This window comes from Denticeps clupeoides, chromosome 15 (assembly GCF_900700375.1).
Source record: "Denticeps clupeoides chromosome 15, fDenClu1.1, whole genome shotgun sequence".
Lineage (NCBI taxonomy): Eukaryota > Metazoa > Chordata > Actinopteri > Clupeiformes > Denticipitidae > Denticeps > Denticeps clupeoides.
In genome coordinates, this window is record NC_041721.1 from 10,454,001 (window position 1) to 10,471,620 (window position 17,620).

A 17,620-nucleotide genomic window follows, 5' to 3' on the forward strand; every position below is an offset into this window, starting at 1 on the left:
TTCTTCAATGTTAAGCGTTGTCAAGCAAATTGACCAATAGTTGTTTATCTGTGCTTTTGTTATTTATGTTTGTGTATGTATATATCTGAATAAATATTACATTTACTGCAACATATGTTAAAAGTGACTGGGTCAAAAAGTCACTTTGGTCACAAGTGAATAGGCAACATTAATTTACATGCCTCATCCTTATATTTACATTCAGCATTTTTATCATTTAATTTATCAGCTCTTTCAGTCAAAAATGTACCTTTCAGTCAACAACAGAACAGAAAGAGTTTTATTTGATGATGGGTGATGTCGATTGATTCTATGCAATAAAATGCATTTAGCAAAGTTTGGTACTTTGAAACAAGGCTTCCATGGCCCGGCGTTTCCCTGTAGCAGGTACGCCTATTCTCTCGTATCGGTCCTCTACCCTGTCCTCGGCACCCTCCTCCCACTGCATCAGACTTGGCCTGTGGTGTTGAACTGGGTTGCCATGGCAGTGTGGGTATAGTCATGCCCTTGTTGCCTAGCTGAGGATAACAAAACAAATGGCTTGTGGAGATGGATGTCCTGATTACCATTGTTTTCCGTTTGGCTTTGTGTAGATGGGCCAGTGGTGGTGACATTTATGACTTGTCTTTCTCTGTGAACTGCTCCCCACTTCCGAAACCGTGTAACCTGATCCTTTCAAACAATCCTTAAAAAAATTGTTCTTTAAAAAGGAAACATCATTCATGGTCTTTGATGAATTACACAAAAGCATTTGAGAAAGACAGGCAATTATGAATGCATTTATTGTCGGAGCGCTATGCTAATATAATCAAATTCTAATTTCCATCAACTTGGGCTGGCTGTCATCTCCGCGGTGACGTACGTGAGGAAACATCAGTCGAGAACGCGAGCTTTGCTGCCCGGAACTGGCATTGAGTAATGTGTGTAAACACTGACAGAGTTCAATTCTATTACTCAACTGCGAGGCGGTTAATGAAGGGAGTCGCGGCACGGTATTTCTCCCTCTTTTTTTTTTTTTCCTGGAGGGACGATATTGAGTAACATACAGTAATGAGTTGGGGACGTTTTTAATGGTGCCACTGACCTTTTGACTAAATATTAGCTGTGCTAACATCTTAACACTCATCATGGGAGCACTGTAATAAGACACTGTAAGTGTGTGTGTTAAGAAGTGTGTGGGCTGCCATGAGTGTAGGTAAGTGCACGCTGTTAATGTGGATGGGCGACACATACAGTACATTAACCTGGTCTTTCTCTCTCTTTTTCATTTCACTCCATCACTCTGTCATTCTGTGCATATGGGACACATGTCTGCCTGTGTGCATGTCCTCGTTTCCCTCTGCCAAGGGTGTGCAATAATGATCCATCATTATTAGTGGCGTTAGCATCACCAGCTCTGTTAGCATTAACCCACAAATGAACTGGCATCAGTTTTTTTTTTATAGTTGTCAAAAAGTTTTTGAATGAATGAAAATATATGTACAACGTACTCATTAGCATGGACTGTAGCGCTGTCTATGCTAATATCTCTGCTAGCCCTCATTAGGTCGCATTAGCTGTGCTAGCATTAGCCTTGCTGTAACAGTCAGTGGCTCCCCAAGCAAGAACCCTTCCCAAACCTTTTCCTCTCTGTGCAACAGTTTCTTTTACTGGAATCTGTCACATCTTAGTGTTGAAGGGTGAAGGATGCGCAGGAGAGTGGCATTGTGGTTCAAAGGGGATTTTATTGGCAACAAAAGAAACCAGCACGTGTGACGGAAACAGGAACAGAAACAAACAGGGGGTTAGTCAAGGTCCACATCAATCCAGCAGCCTCTGTCTGCTGCCATCTTGTTCCTTTAAACAGGGCCCTAATCAGCAGCACTGTCTTTACTTTACTTTACTTTACATAGCAGACTTACAAGCGACTTACAAGAGGAAGACACTGTCCACGATTAGAGCCCTGTTGTCAGGCTGCTTGGTGCAGGCTGGGAGCCCAGAAGCACCCAGCCGTGACGGAATCTCTCATATTTCCGCACACACAATGTCCAAACTCACAACCTTGGAGGTGCGGAGCCACGTTGCATACTGCAGCGCCACTGTGCGGCCCAACAAACAAAATGTAATGTTAATGTAAAAACATGTATGCATTAAATACAATTAAACTGTACAGATTCGTACTGTTAGTCAGTCTCTTTGCACCCATAGGTAACCGCTCAATCACCACCTCCTAATTTACCTAGAAACAAAGAATGCTATTTTATGATTGGGTGGCAGGCAGGTGGGTATTAACTCCACTCCATGTGCCTGTGCTTCATCCATTAATTCTTGCCATGTGTTATTTCTTACTTCCCTTACATGCATGATAGATGTTTCCAGTGTGTGAACCGGTTGAAATGTGTGTGTCTTGCAGTAAATTTGTGAGACTTGAGACACTTGGGGTTGTTCTACCAAAAACAGTACTGGAAGAACAAATTTAGAATAAATTTTTTGATTGTGGATACATCAACACTGTTCACCCCAAAGGCATTTTAGTAGGTATGTGCGAGGGCCCTGCCCCCAAAGTAATTTAATTATCAGAACTTCACAGGCAAGTGTAATGAGTGCCCTCCAAATCCTCTATAATCCTGATCCCTGGCCTCTGAGCTGAACAGGCTCCCGGGACCCTCAGACTGCTGCGGGCCCAGGCCCACCCTAGCACCCTATCACGCTAGACCTGGGTGGGATAATCCAGGCCTGTGTAAAATGCATGTGTGCTTTTGTGAGTGTCAACTCTGTTTGCCCTTGGCCTGTTCATGTACACAATCCGCAGTTTCGTTTATGATGCCATAAATAAACTCTTCCAACCTTCTCCCTTCTGAACAACCTCCTATAGGTCACATGGGTCAAATGGGTGTACTACACAAAATGTCTTAATTACACTCTCTGATGCATCCCTGCTTAAATTGGTCCCTGTTGGATTAGCCCCTTCTTGCTCATGCTGAGGAGTCTTTCCCTTTACGATAAGCAAAATAAGAAGCGTATTGGGGGGTGGGGTTCGAGCACTGGTGCCTCCAAAATATGCAAAGCATTAATCAGGGAAACAGCTGGAGTAGCTCCACTTTTACAATTTGAGTCTTAACTAATGAGGCAGACATCATTTAGGTGTTTAGCATTTCTCCTATCATATCTCTTAACAGGTTCACTGATCCCACAAATAGGTTTCCAAAGATAGCAGGGGATAATAACTGACAAGCAGGAGAAAGTTTTGCAGAGGGAAAAGTGAAAGTGTTTGTCTGGGAGACGGCGCCGTCTCGCTCTCTCTCCCTCTCTGCCTCACTCTTGTTCTCCCTCTCTGTCCTCCTTTTCCTGCTGCCATCCAAACATCTGCAGCGTGTCATCAGAGCTGGAACGTGACAGGGGGCCTAGCAGGTGCTTGCGGATGGGGGGAGGGAGAGCGGGTGGGGAGGGGTGGAGGAGTGGCCTCTGAAAGAAGCACCTGCAAGCTGAAAAGACGGTGCCACATCGGGCCCGACCGAAGCAGCTTCAGTCTGGAGCAGATGAAGCCGTTTTCTTCCCTCCGTTCTCTGGCAGCTTCCTGCTGCTGGTGGAAAGCCGGGCTTAATTAAACCATCACTGCTAATTACTGAAAGCCCCCCCCCCCCTACCAAATTCTCCCCGCCACGCCGTCAAACTCTCAGCCAGCATGCAGCCGCCTCCCCCGACCAAGCGCCTGCATGGGAACGTAAACACGCAGAGCAGAAGGTGATAACTCCAACGTTCTCGAGTCAGGGGAGGTGTGCTATTTCCTGGATTGTGATGACATTTTAATGGTAAAGATGCTTTTGATGTGCCTCGGGAAATGCAACAAGCCACTCAAAGTTGCGTAGTTTTCAACCTCCACATTCAATGAGTAGCATTGTTGCCAATTCAGGCATTTTTGTGTGGTGAACTCTTCCAGTGCATCACATCTTATACTGCACCTCCAGAATGTGTTGCCATTCAGTCATATTTATGAGGAGAAATCTCCGCTACTGAGATCAGCATTCAGCTCCATATGTGAAAGGACATTTATACCATATTGGGTCTGTCATACGTGGGGAAAGAAATGACTGACAGGTCACACAGTCTCGTACCAAAAGGAAACCTTTCTACTGCCTTTCTTGCTCCTTGAAGGTGCCAGAAAAAAAAGCACCATTGAGGCTTCCTGGTGAAATGTTTACAGACTCTGCAACGGACACCAACTCAGGCGATCTCCCGCCAGCTACGAGTTATGGAGAAGCACAAGTCAGATCCCTGAAGGGAAGTGAAGTTTCTCAGGTAAACAAGCCTCTCTTCCCATTTAATGAATGCCGCCAGGTGCCTCTCCGCCTGGCTTCCGGTGTCCGGCGCCGTGTCCTTGACCTTTGGTTTGGCTCTGGTCTGCTCCCCCCACAAGCCTGTGCTGTGAAGCACTGGACTGGCACTCCTGGTATCTGGCAGAGGTTCACGGGTACCCTAGTCCCAGCTTTCTTTGTGAAGTTTGGCAGCCGAGCAGGACGCTGCAGCTTTCCTCGGGAACGGAAGAACATCAGCTGACCTCCCTGTAAAATAATCATTTTTACAGAGGGTTCATTTTACGATTTTAACAGTTCCGTTGCAGGCAGAGTATGCTTTTTGCCGGCCTTCTTGGCAGATATGTGCGGAGTTGCTTTGCTGCCAAGATCACCCATTATTTCCATTGTGTTCCAAAGCGATTCAGTTTCCCCCTCATGTTTGCACCGCCCGCAATTGTCTTCTGCTAAAAGATCACATTCATTGATCGAGAGAATAATGCAGTCTGCTTTTATTTCCACCATTGTTGCACCAGTTGACCACTTGTCCGGGGCAAAAAAAAACATCAATTCAGGGTTTGCAGCTAGTGTGTGTGTGTGTGTGTGTGTGTGTGTGTGTGTGTGTGTGTGTAAAGGTTGCTGTGGGAACGGACCGTCCCGTCCTCTAAGGTGTAGAACATCCTGCCTGGCTGCCAGGGGGAAATTTAAGCTCTCGTCACCGATAGGATTGTGACGCTAATGAATACACGCCTTGTCATTAGCAAGTGTGCGAGGCCTCCGCGCGACCTCAGCCAGTAGAGGTCATGTACCATATAAAAAAAAACGTGTAATAGTGTGACCACACACCCCTAGGGGGCAGTGTATGTCATCTGCCTGGCTTTAAGAGTGCATCGTATTTTGCTTTACAGTTCTCCTGGCCGTCATTTAGATGCCCGGGGAGGCATCAGCTGCGCCGCGGTGGCGCCGGTCTGCTGTTGGTCAGCTGTGCTGAACGAGTTATATCACAGCCCCAATTTGCACTGTGTCCCTGTGACAGTTGGAGACAGAAAGCAGCTCGCGGGTCCCCTGTGTAAGTGCCTGTTCATGTGTGAGCGCATGCACACGGCTGCGGTGTAGGTCGTCAGGGAAACGGCAGACAATCCGGCCGTCACTTCGGTGCCACACACAATTGCACACACACTCATTACGGTTCGGACTCTGCCACATCCTGATTGCCTTCCGTGATCGATAGCCTTCGCGGCGGCATGGTGTCCAACACAGATTCGCGGTTTCGGCAGGAGGGACCCGGGCCTTGGGTGCGACAAGCAGACCGGCCCGCAGGGAACAGAAGGCTACGTGTAGCTAATCATTAAACCAGAGCCACTGTTTGTCTGCCATCGGATCATCGTCCCCCTTTGCCCCTTCATGCTTTGGAGGCGTCACAATGCCATTTCATCAGCCGCACGCTTCCAAAGGTGTGTTGATTTGTTCATCCTTTTTTTTTTTTAATCTTAATTTATGGCTGGTTTTAGATCAGTTAGCCTGTTAGGGATCTCTCACATGCTTTAATCACAGAAAGTTGCCAGACCTGTCTAGCCAGGATTGCACCATCTGCCCTCCGAATTTCAGTAATGAGCAAACAATCGCCAAAGCACACACCTTTTTGTGCTCTGGTCTTTGAGGGAGCCATATGTCGTGCCTTTGTGATACGTGTGGCTCTTGAAGAGGGAGCAGAATGACAGTTGACTCCTCCCACAAAATGCACATTTGCATCAGCCACAACATCATTACCACCTGACACATGTGTCATGTGTCTAAACATTGTCATAAAATAAGGAGACGGCAGTGTCCTTTTTTCAGCAGGATAATGCACCCTGCCAAACTGTAAAAATCCCAATCCAGTGGAGCATCTGTGGGAGGTGTTTTCTCACAGCTACCTGAAAAAGTGGGGCAATCTGTTATCCCACCTTCTCCACAACATGTGTCTCCAAAACTCTAGCACTCCTCTCATATATGTCAGTGTCAGTGGTAGGAGAGGGCGGGACTAATCCCTAATCCTGGTGCTGTGAGCACCAGGTGGTGGTTTGACTTCCAGAAGGTGTTGCAGTAAAGGGCAACGTGGCTGTAGAGGGACTATGGTAGATCACAGAGCGATAGGCTAAAAACCGTCACTCTGCTTCTGCTTTCATTGGATGTCAAAAAAAATGGTCAGTTTCATAAAATGGGGGTAGGAAATTGCTGAGAAAGCAGTAATGTTGTATAATATGATAACAATGGCACTGCAACGCCATGCTGCATGTTATCTTTGATATGATCATGACATTTGTACGACAGATGAAGAAAAAAACCTCACACTGCAATTAAAAAAACAGTATAACTGTTTTAACGTCCGGCCTGCTCACAGGTTTAGGACAGGTTTAACTTCAGTGCATCAATATTGGACACCAGCATATCAATAATCATCAGAGCAAGCATACCTACTAATTAATTTTTTTGGTTCCACCCCTAATCATAGGACACATTTTCTATTTAAAAATATTGGGTATAACTCCATGCACATATTGTTTATATGTAACATATATCATATATATATGATTATCAATTTAATATGACAGATTTTAGTTGTATTTTAGATCTGCATATGTAGTTACGTAACACTAGATAATTAAAAAATACTTATTTCTTAGTTTTTATTTCTAAAGATATGTAATAGATGTTGGATTACAGCTGGAATTCTCCTTTAAGGAATCCCCACCACCCCTCCAAAGGCTACGCCAGCAACCTTCAGGGATCCTCCTCGCTGAAGGACACGTGCTTGAAGGTCATTCCAATTCCCTTCTCGTGTAAAAAGGCGAGGAGGGGATGGGGGAATGAAATTAAATGTCTCCTTTCGCTTAGCGGAACATTTAGAGGGGCATTTTCTTTCTTACAGTACAGTAGTAATGTGCGTCAGCTGGTTGCCGTGGGTGATGAGGCTTTTATTTACTACCACGGCGGAGACTGTGGGCCTTCCGCTGTTGGCTAATGGCCGTTTTTCTTCCCCTCTTTTGGCGCTGCACCTGGAGCTGGTCTTGGGGGGGAGCGGGGGGCGAGAGAGAGAGGGAGATGGGTAGTGAGCATTAGCATGCAGTTACTCTGGGAATGCCCTTGACTGATCCTCGGCGGCTGGTCTCGCTCTGTAGACGTGAGCAGCATGAGGCTCGCCGCCGACTGGAGAAGGAAACGGAATGACGAAGGGGCGGGGCGTGCGTGCGTGTGTGTGTTCATGTTTTGGGGACGGGGGGGGTGGTGCTGTCTGTGTCATTCATACAACGGGAGCAAAGTGTTCTTCTATGCATATGTGTGTGTGCACAAGTGTGTGTTTTTCCCGCTGGTCGTGATATAGAGCGAGGCTGAGCTGAGCACGAGCATAAATAGCATGAAAGACAGCATGTGTCAAAAGGAGTGAGTGGGTGAGAGAGGGGGGAGAGAGAGTGTGAGTGTGTGTGTGTGAGAGAGAGAGAGAGAGAGAGAGAGAGAGGGAAGGAGGGGGCTGGAGTTGGTGGGCGGGAAGAGGAGTTGGATCAAGGCTCCGTGTGAGAGAGATTGGTTTGCTGCGTGGCAGTGTGTGTGTGTGTGTGTGAGTGTGTGTGTGTGCGCGTGTGTAAATGTGACGACGGGGAGAGGGAGATAGTGCCTCCAAATTCTCATCAGGACCAAGCAGAGCCTCACTCGGTGTTCTCCGCTCGCTCGGGCCAAGCTGCCAGAGAGGGACCGGGGGGAGAGAGAGAGAGCAGGCGCTGCCAGGTAAGACCCTGGTTTCTTCCTGCTTACTGTACTGATGGAGCTGAGCACCCGGAGCGTGGCTGCTACTGTACGATGTGTGTGTGTGTGTGTGTGTGTGTGTGAGTGTGAGTGTGAGGGAGAGACCACGATCGGCCGTGTTTGTGTATGTCGCTCTGCAAGCTTTACTGTTCTTCAAGGATAATTTAATCTCATACATAGTAGTGTAAGGGATTGGGTTTTAGTTGCATATTTGTGTGTGTGTGTGTGTGTGTGTGTGTGTGTGTGTGTGTGTACCTGGAGAATGGAGAATTGCTCCATAAGGCAAAGTGACACTGATAAGAGCAGTCAATGCGCGCAGAGACGTCTTATTTTCTGTTTATTTTTTTTATTACTATTATAAGCTGCTCCACCGACGTGTGATTCCAGTTCTCTGTGGTTGGAGGGGAGGTGGGGGAAAGTGCATGTGTGTCTAATAAGGGATTTTATTCCACCGGGGACCAGAAAGGGTAAAAAAAAAAAAAAAAGAAACAACTTCTGAAGCTTCCTTCGATCCTCCTGTGAGCACAGGGGAGATCGGGAGGCAGGGCGGATCGGAGAGGCATAATGGATTTTTTCCTTCTTCCTCAATTTTCTAGATCTGCTATTGTAAGAATGTATGTGTGTGTGTGTCTGTGAGCAAGGGCATGGATTTCAAAACCAAGTTATAGTTATATATAAAGTATTATTGTTACTGATTGAGTTGGTAAGGCACAGCATTTTAATTGGGTTGTGGTGCACTGTAGCGCGTGTCCTGGTGTGTGTTGTGTCAGCTTCTGCAGGGGGAGAGCCATTCGCAGCGGCCGTTTATTAACAACTTATAAAATAATCACCTCACTGTACTGTCTCTCGTGTTCTCTTTTGCTCGGTGGGTTTCACTTCCCTCTACACACGCGTGGTTTACATAATTCGTCCCATTCACTGTATCATTCTCTTTCCAGCCACTCTGTAAACGCACCCTAGTGCGCACAGCTCAACATTTATTTTGTTCTTGTTGCTGCTGCACCATTCCACCGTCCCCCTGTCTCTGTTCGCAAGTGGAAAAAGGGGAGAGAACAAAGGCCAGGGCTGGATGGTGGTTATCATTCACAGTTGTCCCCCCATTTAGGGACATGAAAGAGAGAAGGTTGGCTTACTGCACAGCTTCAAACAACGGACCTGCTGCATCTGATTCTATTGTGCTTTTCCTTGCATTATCCTTGAAAGCCAATGTTGGGTCTGTCTCTCTCTCTCTCTAGCACTCTCTCTCTCTTTCGCGCTCAGTTTTTTTCACATTAATGAATTTGGTCCGATTTCAATTTCATCTCTTTTTTTTTCATGGATAGTTCCTTTCTTGCACTGGGCTGAATAACAGTGACCGCCTCTGGAAAAATGGGACTGCACTCTGAGGAGCAGGCCAGGTATAAAGGAAGGGAAAATGAAGTACAACCATATTCATTTGGGGTGTATTGTTGGCGACCGTGAGGAAAAAAGGCCTAAACCATAATAAGTGGCATTTTGTTTCTATACACAAAGGGCAGGAACCCCCAGGGGTTCAGACTGATTTAAACTGGATGTGTATATGAAGTAGAAGACGTGCGTTCTCACAAAAGCATGAATGAACAACAGAAATTACACATTTACACTGTGCATGTATGTGTGTGTGTGTGTCTGCGTGTGTGTGTACATTCACATGGGTATGTTTGTGTGTTTTTGCTCTATGTTTGTAGCATTTGGAGTTTTAAGATTGTGGATGATTGTGGAAATGGTGGTAGCAGTATGTTTCTGTTTTTTTCTAATATCATAGGTGCCATGTTATCTGTGTGTGTGTGTGTGTGTGTGTGTGTGTGTGTGTGTGTGTGTGTGTGTTTTGGAGGTGTCATGTTGTTGTGCATCAAGGGTATTTGTATTGGTTATTTGTGTGAGTATGTATGTGTTTGTTTTGAGTGTGAGGCATTTTTATATGAAGTGTATGATGTTGTTTGTGTGTGTGTGTGTGTGTTTGTGTGTGTGTGTGTGCGCGTGTGCATGTGTGTGCGCACCTCCAGCTGTGCCAGCACATCTCCCAGTGCATCAATATTTAATGACAGTCTCTGGCACAGTCGCCATTGATACGGCTGCTGCCTCCTTCCCTTTTTTGTGTTGCTCCATTTCTCTGCCCGTGGGGCCACTGGCACAGCTGAGGCCGTGCTGCCCTTTGACATTTAGTGAAAACGGGGAAGAAAGGAGTGTGAGGGTAGAGGTAGAAGGACAGAGAATGGCATCAAGGCATGAAACAGAAATGGAGGATTTGGAGTTCCTGCATGTGTGCACTTTTGCCCTTGAGCACCCAAGAGAGCACATGCGTGCAAGTTTTTATGTGTGTGTGTGTGTGTGTGTGTGTGTATTTCCCATTTGCTCCCACCGCTCCAATGACTCACCTCCTCAGCCATTCTGAGTGGCCAACTCCTCATGACTTGGGGCCTAAAGATGACAGAGGAATTAAGATCACATGATCTGGGACATGAGATTCTGTTCACACGACCTCTACTCCATCAGTGTCTTCCTCCACCACCGTTCATCTATACTGTTGCAAACAGTGTTCCTGTGATTATAGGTGGACTTGTTTTAATGTTAATCTGAAAATGATCTTTTAGCCAGTTTATTTATGTGCATGTGTGTGTGTGTGCCACGAAGTCTCTTCCTGGCTGTCATTCGTGTCAGTTCCTCACATGCAAATCCGCCCCAATGATTTCCTGCTAACCTCGCACAGCCTGTTTCAGCACCTCACATTTCGGACAGCGCCATCTGGCCCACTTTCTGGATTTCAGCACTGGCTGTGTCGGACAGGGTACCATTTCCAGCACTGGCCAGCAGCAACATTTCATGGACCTCTGGCAGCAGAGAGGTGTTAATAAGTGTCTGTCCCCTCTACTCTCACACTAGACCCCTCTTTTGCTGTCTCTTCGCCCAGAGTCCAAGGGCTGTTGTGAAGCACAGAGTCGGACAGGCTGCATAGCAACCATGTGATCCATATTAGGACATTCCCCGTGGAAAGTGGTGCCGGTGCAGCCATAATCCCTAGGATTATTATATCTCCTTTTGACGGCTAATATTTGTAGTTTCGGGAGTCAAATGTACTGGAGTGTCAAGAGGCGGGCCAAATGTTGCATAACTTAACCATGCTGGCTGTGAGTGTGAGTTGCCAGCCACAAACATCAAGGGACTAGAGCTCCTCTCTCCAGGGTTTTAAAGAGATATGTGAAACGAGTGGATTTCTTACTCTGTCCCTCTTCTATCTCGTTCTTCTAACTAACTCACTCACTAACTAACAACATTTTATTTTTTACAGTTTGTTCAATGTAGATTTTCTGCCTAATGTGTTTGTTTAACTCATTATCTCAGCAATGGCAGTGTAAAGCACTTTACAAATTAATGCTACAAGTAGTAGTAGTAGGAGTAGTAGTATTGGTCATCATAGTAGGAGGGGCCTAATATTTCTTTCTGCATGTTTCCCCATAATGTAAGTGAAATAGTAATCAAGGCACAATTAATTAACAAGAAAATTATGGCTGTGCAATAAAGGCACAGATAAAAATAATAATGTATTAATATAATTGTTACTGGCATAAATCAAGGCAGCCCTCCATATTATTAACATAATGAAAAAAATCAACAGGCACATACATTTCTGCTATTTTTACTTTTAGTTTAGCATGTCAGAATCAATGCAGTATTTTACTTTCTTTTTACAATTGTGACGTCGTAATTGCTTAGCCTTGTCGACACCCATGTGGGACGTGTGCAGGACAGGTTACATGACACCTGTGGTGCTGATTTATTGAATCATTTAAAGTCCATTGTTGGCTACGGCAAAAGGCCGGTTTCATTAATGTAATGCATGTCGTGTGCTTTGGAGCTGGTCTTAAATCACCCCCCCCACAATGCTGTTCATGTGGGCGCAGCCCATCGCTTTTGGATACTCAGGGTACAGTAAGAGGTTTTTAATGTGAATCCAGGAAATGGGGGGGCATCCCTGGTGCTCTGGGCGATGGGACCATGGGGATTGGTGATTGGGAGTGGCCACGACGTACCTCCGAGCTCTGATTTCTCCCTCACTCTGCATTTTGACACTTCCCTCCCACTCCTCCTCACACTCATCCACACACATAAAAGCCCCTCCCAGATACTGACAAGTGAAATAGGTGCTAATGATGGTGCCACATTTGGCACGCATAGCTCCCCAAAATCTGAATATGAAACGAGACGAAATTAAACTTAATGAAATCCTGACACCATTACAGCAACATCAATCCCTTTTTAATCATGCCTGTTAGAACAAGCGGCTGCGGATCTTTTTGCGTGCTGCCCGGTGCATAATTGAGACGGCAGAGCGTTTCAGATGAGCGTCATTCCCATGCCTCCATTAGCATAGCTGAATAGCCATGAGTTAAGTGCATTGGAGCAATGGCGTGTTAATAAAGTTGGATGGGCGCACACGGGCATTGTTTTTGAACTGGTGGTAAGCGCAACACTACGCACCAAGCATGAGGCTGGTTTGCAGGTGTAGGGTCAAAGGCCTCCTCAAGATTCATATTAATAAACAGATAAAACAAGAATCAATTACTCTGGATATTGACAGGCACAGGTTTAAATCATCCGGAACCAGCAAGTCAATCATCTACTTCCCCTGTAGATGTCATTAAACGTCATTAAAGATCCTGTTCTGGGTGACAGAAGTAATTACACACCAACAAAAAAGGCTAGATAGTTCCTCCTCTTCAAGATTCAGAAAACTACCGAGCAGTTCATTCTTGTCTTATCTATTTATTTCATTTAGCAGGATTTGACCCTTCACCAGCAAACTAGCAACGAAAAGACAGTGCCCTCTGTGTATACAAGTAACCCACAATGCGGCGTGAGGCTCTTTCATCACTCCCTTCTTCCTCCCTCCTACCCTTCTACTCTGCTCTATCACTTCTCCCTGTCTCCACACAAGGAGAGGAGGTGTGCTGGTCATTTTTCACTCCAGTGGAGGATGCCCTTGTTTGTCTGAAAGCAGTGGAGTCAGGCAGAGTGCGTCTTTCCAAGGTGACGTCTTTCTGAATTAGTATTTAAGAAGCAGCTAAATGCCCTTGCAGCTCTAGATCATCTAATCAGAATAGAACATCCCAAGCACAATTGGCAAGACTGGAACCCAGTGGACTGGAGCTTCGGTGAACGGGCAGGAAGGTGGAGAAAGGAGAGCGCAGAAGGGCAGAGGAACGATGGGGGAAGGGATTTTTTCCATCCCGCTGCCCCGCAGCTGTCGTCTCTGCGATGGGCTGTGTAAATCAGTAGCCTGGCTGACACTCAGAGCGGAAGGAGAGGGCCTTTTTTATCCTTACTCCTCCTGCCCAGGCAGACCGGGTTTCACCCCTCATCACCAGTGGCCCTGGCTGAGCGGCGCAGTGCTGTGGTCTCCCCGTTTGCAAATATTTACCAGGAAGCAACATTCATTTCTACAAAAAGGCTTTCAACAATTAGGCTGGATAGGCTGGATTTTCCTTATTCACTAAGATCACAGTGAAAACCCTCAAAACCCTGAAAACAGAGAGGAGGAACTAATATGAAGTGAAAGTGAAAGTGAAGTGCTTTGCTCAGTGGCACCTTGGCGGCACCTTGGCGTTTCCTTACCCACTAGGCCAACCACTGAGTGACCTTGAGTGTCCATTTTTGTCACCCAATAGACAAATTTAATAGATAAATGTTTTTATTAATGATCTTCAGTGAAGAATAAAGGGGGAGGAGCAAAAGCAAATGATTGACAGCTCTCCGGCACTCTATTTCATTGACAATATTGCCAAATATGTGGTTGTTTTGGCTTCAAAACCATCCAAAAAAAATAATAACTTTTTTTTTTTTTTGCAAGAATTTTGAGTCTTACATTCTGACACCCAGCATTTTTAATACATAATGAGAGTCAACAGCATGCAGACGTATAAGGCTTGAATTAAAAACCCTCATGTTGCTTCAACAGAAGGCTTAATCACTTATGTTGTGCATAAGATCAATTAATTAGGTTCTACTATTATACTGAGGAATCATATCAAGCACCTTGTGTTGACTCCTGCGCATAGTGATCTCGGCTTTAATGGAAACCTCTTTGATTCTGTTTTAATCAAGAATCATGTTGCCCTCAGTCGTAATCTGTCTGCGCTCATGGATCAATGCTCCCCTCTGCTTCACAGTGTAAATAATATCTTCCTGTTCTTCACCCCTTTTGTGGATAAGACCTTCTGCCGGGACGCGTGACAGATTGCATGTTCCTCCCGAGGGTCCTCTGAACCATAAAGCACCGCTGGCAGTCGAGGTCACCGGGAACCTGCCTCACATCGAGGCTCTCGCTCCCGCCACACGGCCGAAGCGCCGTCTGCAGCCCCTCCGCCCTGCCTCCAATTCCCAGACAATAACAAGGCATGATAGGCATGTTGAGCCTGCCCTTTAGTGGCCACGTTTGTGCCCCGATTAGATTGCGCCCTTGTAAATGTTTAGCATTTACATGGGTCAGTTAATGCACAAAGAGCTGCAAGCAACCTTCCTTCTCTTCGTTGGTATTAGGCAGCTTATTTAAGGGAACGACAATGATTTGCAAAAAGGCCTAAATGGTATGAGGATAGAGATCTTGAGAAGAACAAGACCATACTGAGGAACAGGATTTCTCAGTGATGATCTGCTTTTTCCTCTTCGTTTTTTTCCTCTCTTTCCCCTGTGCATGCACCGATTTATTCAGAACTGGAAGTAATTACTTCTCTTGGATATCCATTTATGTGTCTCTTGTCTCTTGTCTGCAACTGCATCGACAAGGTCTTGTCAAGACATAAAAGGACCATGTCTTAAGTGCTCTGAAATCCTTTCTCGTACTAGAAAGGTAAGGCTCACACTTGTATGTGCAACCTTGTCAGGGAAATTTGTACATGAGAGGTCTGTCGGGGAGGGAAAAAAAAGTCCTGCCTGTCAGAACATGGCAACTTCAAGCTGAACGGCGTAAGTATTAACGTAGGAAGTCCGCTCACGAGGGCGTCTTCAAAATGCCTGTTGCCTTTCTGCTTCTCATCAGACCTGCCGATGTGCCTTGGCAAAAAAAAAAAAAAAAATCTAAAAAGCAATCAGCGGTCTTTCACTTCCAGAGGAACACTTTCGTTGACTGACTGCGGCTCGGCGACGCTGACGAGTTAACATGGGGGGGGGGGATTACATGGCAGAGCTGCGACGAGAGGAGGGCTCAGGGGCATGCCAGCCATCACCACCACCATCGGGAGATAAATTTCATATATTATTCATCCCAGCATCAGCACCTTCAACCAACTCTGGGTCGAGTGGGGAGTGGCCAAATTAAAAACCGGCTCCTTCGTGGGAACCTTAGAGCGCCTTCCCTCCGTGGCCCGTGAAAAGAGGCCGCGGGTCCTTAAAGCCACCGGCGCTCTCCTGAGGCTGTGTGTGGAGCAGATAACCGAGTTAAATCTGCCAGGAGGCCGTGTCAAATGAGTGAGGTGGGATTTACCGAGCTACGCTCGGCGGGCCAACCAACAAAGCCGTCACCAGTCAATGGAGAAACACAAAACAGCTCTTTCTCTCCTCTGTCTTCCTGCAGCTCTGCACACACTATCTTGATTCGCGAAAAGAATAGTCTTCACCGGTGTCACATATCATTAGGGCCACTGTATGCCTGTACTAGGCTTGTCACAAAACTGAAATTTCCAACTCGAAACCGATAGAACGGTACTCGATAACGGTACTCGAGATACTATTTTCGATACTACAGGGGGAGAAAAAACAAACACAAGAATTTTTCTAAATATTCTAAATTAGATTAACACTACATAAAGAAATTAATAAATGAATTCATTGATTCCTAGATACAAAACAAATAAATTAAAGAAATTTATGTTAACAAAAAAAATGCATTCTCATGCTGCAGAAGTGTTGTGCAATCATTTTGAGACACAGAGAGAAGCAAAGGCACAGCCCTTCTTATTGTTAACTTACGTTAACAGTATTGCTGACAGTATTGCTTACGTTTAAACAACAACTTTACACCCCACACCCCACTCGTGAACCTCTGCATATAATTCAGGGTGATGGTGTTTGCTTTGCTTTGCTGAATCTGTCCACTCGCTTTGATAGCAAAAAATTTGAAACACTTCTTTCAAACTGGCTTGTCCACAACTTTTGGCTGATTGATGTTCGAAATACTTCCAGACAGTGCTCTTGCGTTTGGTGCTGCAGAATTGACGCTGGGACTGCTTTTGCCCCCTGCCAAGTTTTAAGTGAGTCTCTCATCCGGCACATGCAAAACTGCAATTTACGTATCGATACCAGAGCTAATTGATATTGAAATCGTTTCTAAATGTTACGTATTGATTAGTATCTGAGAATCAATTTTTGGACAACATTCATTACATACAAATTGAATTTTCTGTTTTATGAGGATCATGGGTCATAGCTCATGAAAGTCTGGGCAATACAATATACAAATGAAAACCCAAATTAAGATTCAAATGTTATCAGACATGTCATGGTTCCATAACACACAACAGCAGCCTGCTCACTTTATGTTATTAATGCAATAACCACTATAACACCAGCAAATTGTGAAAACCTTGTTCTATTTATTCCATATGTTCATGTAAACGATATATAATTTTTATGTATGCATCAGTTTAATGACTTTGGTCATCTTAATTCTTATACTAAAGGTTTGATAATCTATCTGTATGCTGCTATTGGTAGTGTCCACAGATCCAAGATGTCTATAACATGTCTATAACATCACAACCCTGTGTAAAGGAGGTTTTATCACTGGCCAATTTAGGTGTGGGCAACTTTCCCATGGGGTCAAGCAGCAAGGGTGCTCAATTAAATTTATTTTTTTTGAACAGTGTTTTGTTGTACTATGTTTTTTTATTTTTTTATTTTATGGCTTATCTGCTTGACTCATACTCATGTGACTGTTGTTAATTCAGCTTCATGACTCCCCTAGGAAGCGTAACGTTTCTATAGGACACCCTCTTCTGCCCGAGCAAGTAACAGCCGTCCTTTTTCCCTCTGACTCAGCCGTCAACATAAATATCCCTAGCGCCCGCTGATATGATAAGCCCATGGGAAAAATGAATTACCCAGAATGCAATGGGAAGAGCAATGCAAAGACAGGATGAGATACTGGCTAATGCTGCTGCTTTCCCCACCGGGGTGCTGGGAATTGTCCTTACACAGAACAATGTGCGTCCATGGGTAATGGCACTCCCGCATCAGAATTCAAATAGCTTGGTTTGAATGACATAGATAAACAGTGCATTACACAAAAGAAACATGAAATGTCACAGATCAATACTCCAACTCATTCTTTTATAGAATTAAATCAGTTAAATCAGTCCCTGCTATTATTCATATAACATGAGAATGATTAGATGCTAATGTGACAGGTTTTCCTCATATGCCGAGGCATCTTTATGTTTTTACCATAGACCTCATCCCTGAGTTCTAATTTAATTCTGTGCCAGCAATACTCCACTAGCCTGTCAATCAACGTGACCGATCCCCTCTGCATGCCAGACTCTTCCCCATCCCAT

The 17,620-nt window shown here is 45.2% G+C and overlaps 1 protein-coding gene across 4 annotated transcripts in view; it reads left to right on the forward strand.

The window, feature by feature from the left end:
* syt1a (synaptotagmin Ia) overlaps positions 1 to 17,620 on the forward strand; it is a 174,330-nt gene that overhangs the window by 85,109 nt on the left and 71,601 nt on the right. The window contains exon 1 of one of the 4 annotated variants that reach the window (XM_028953979.1): positions 7,816 to 8,036. The exons of the other annotated variants lie outside the window; for them this stretch is intronic. The gene's annotated coding sequence lies outside the window, so the exon portion shown is untranslated. Of the gene's footprint in view, positions 1 to 7,815; positions 8,037 to 17,620 lie in introns of those variants that run through there. 4 annotated transcript variants of the gene reach the window in all.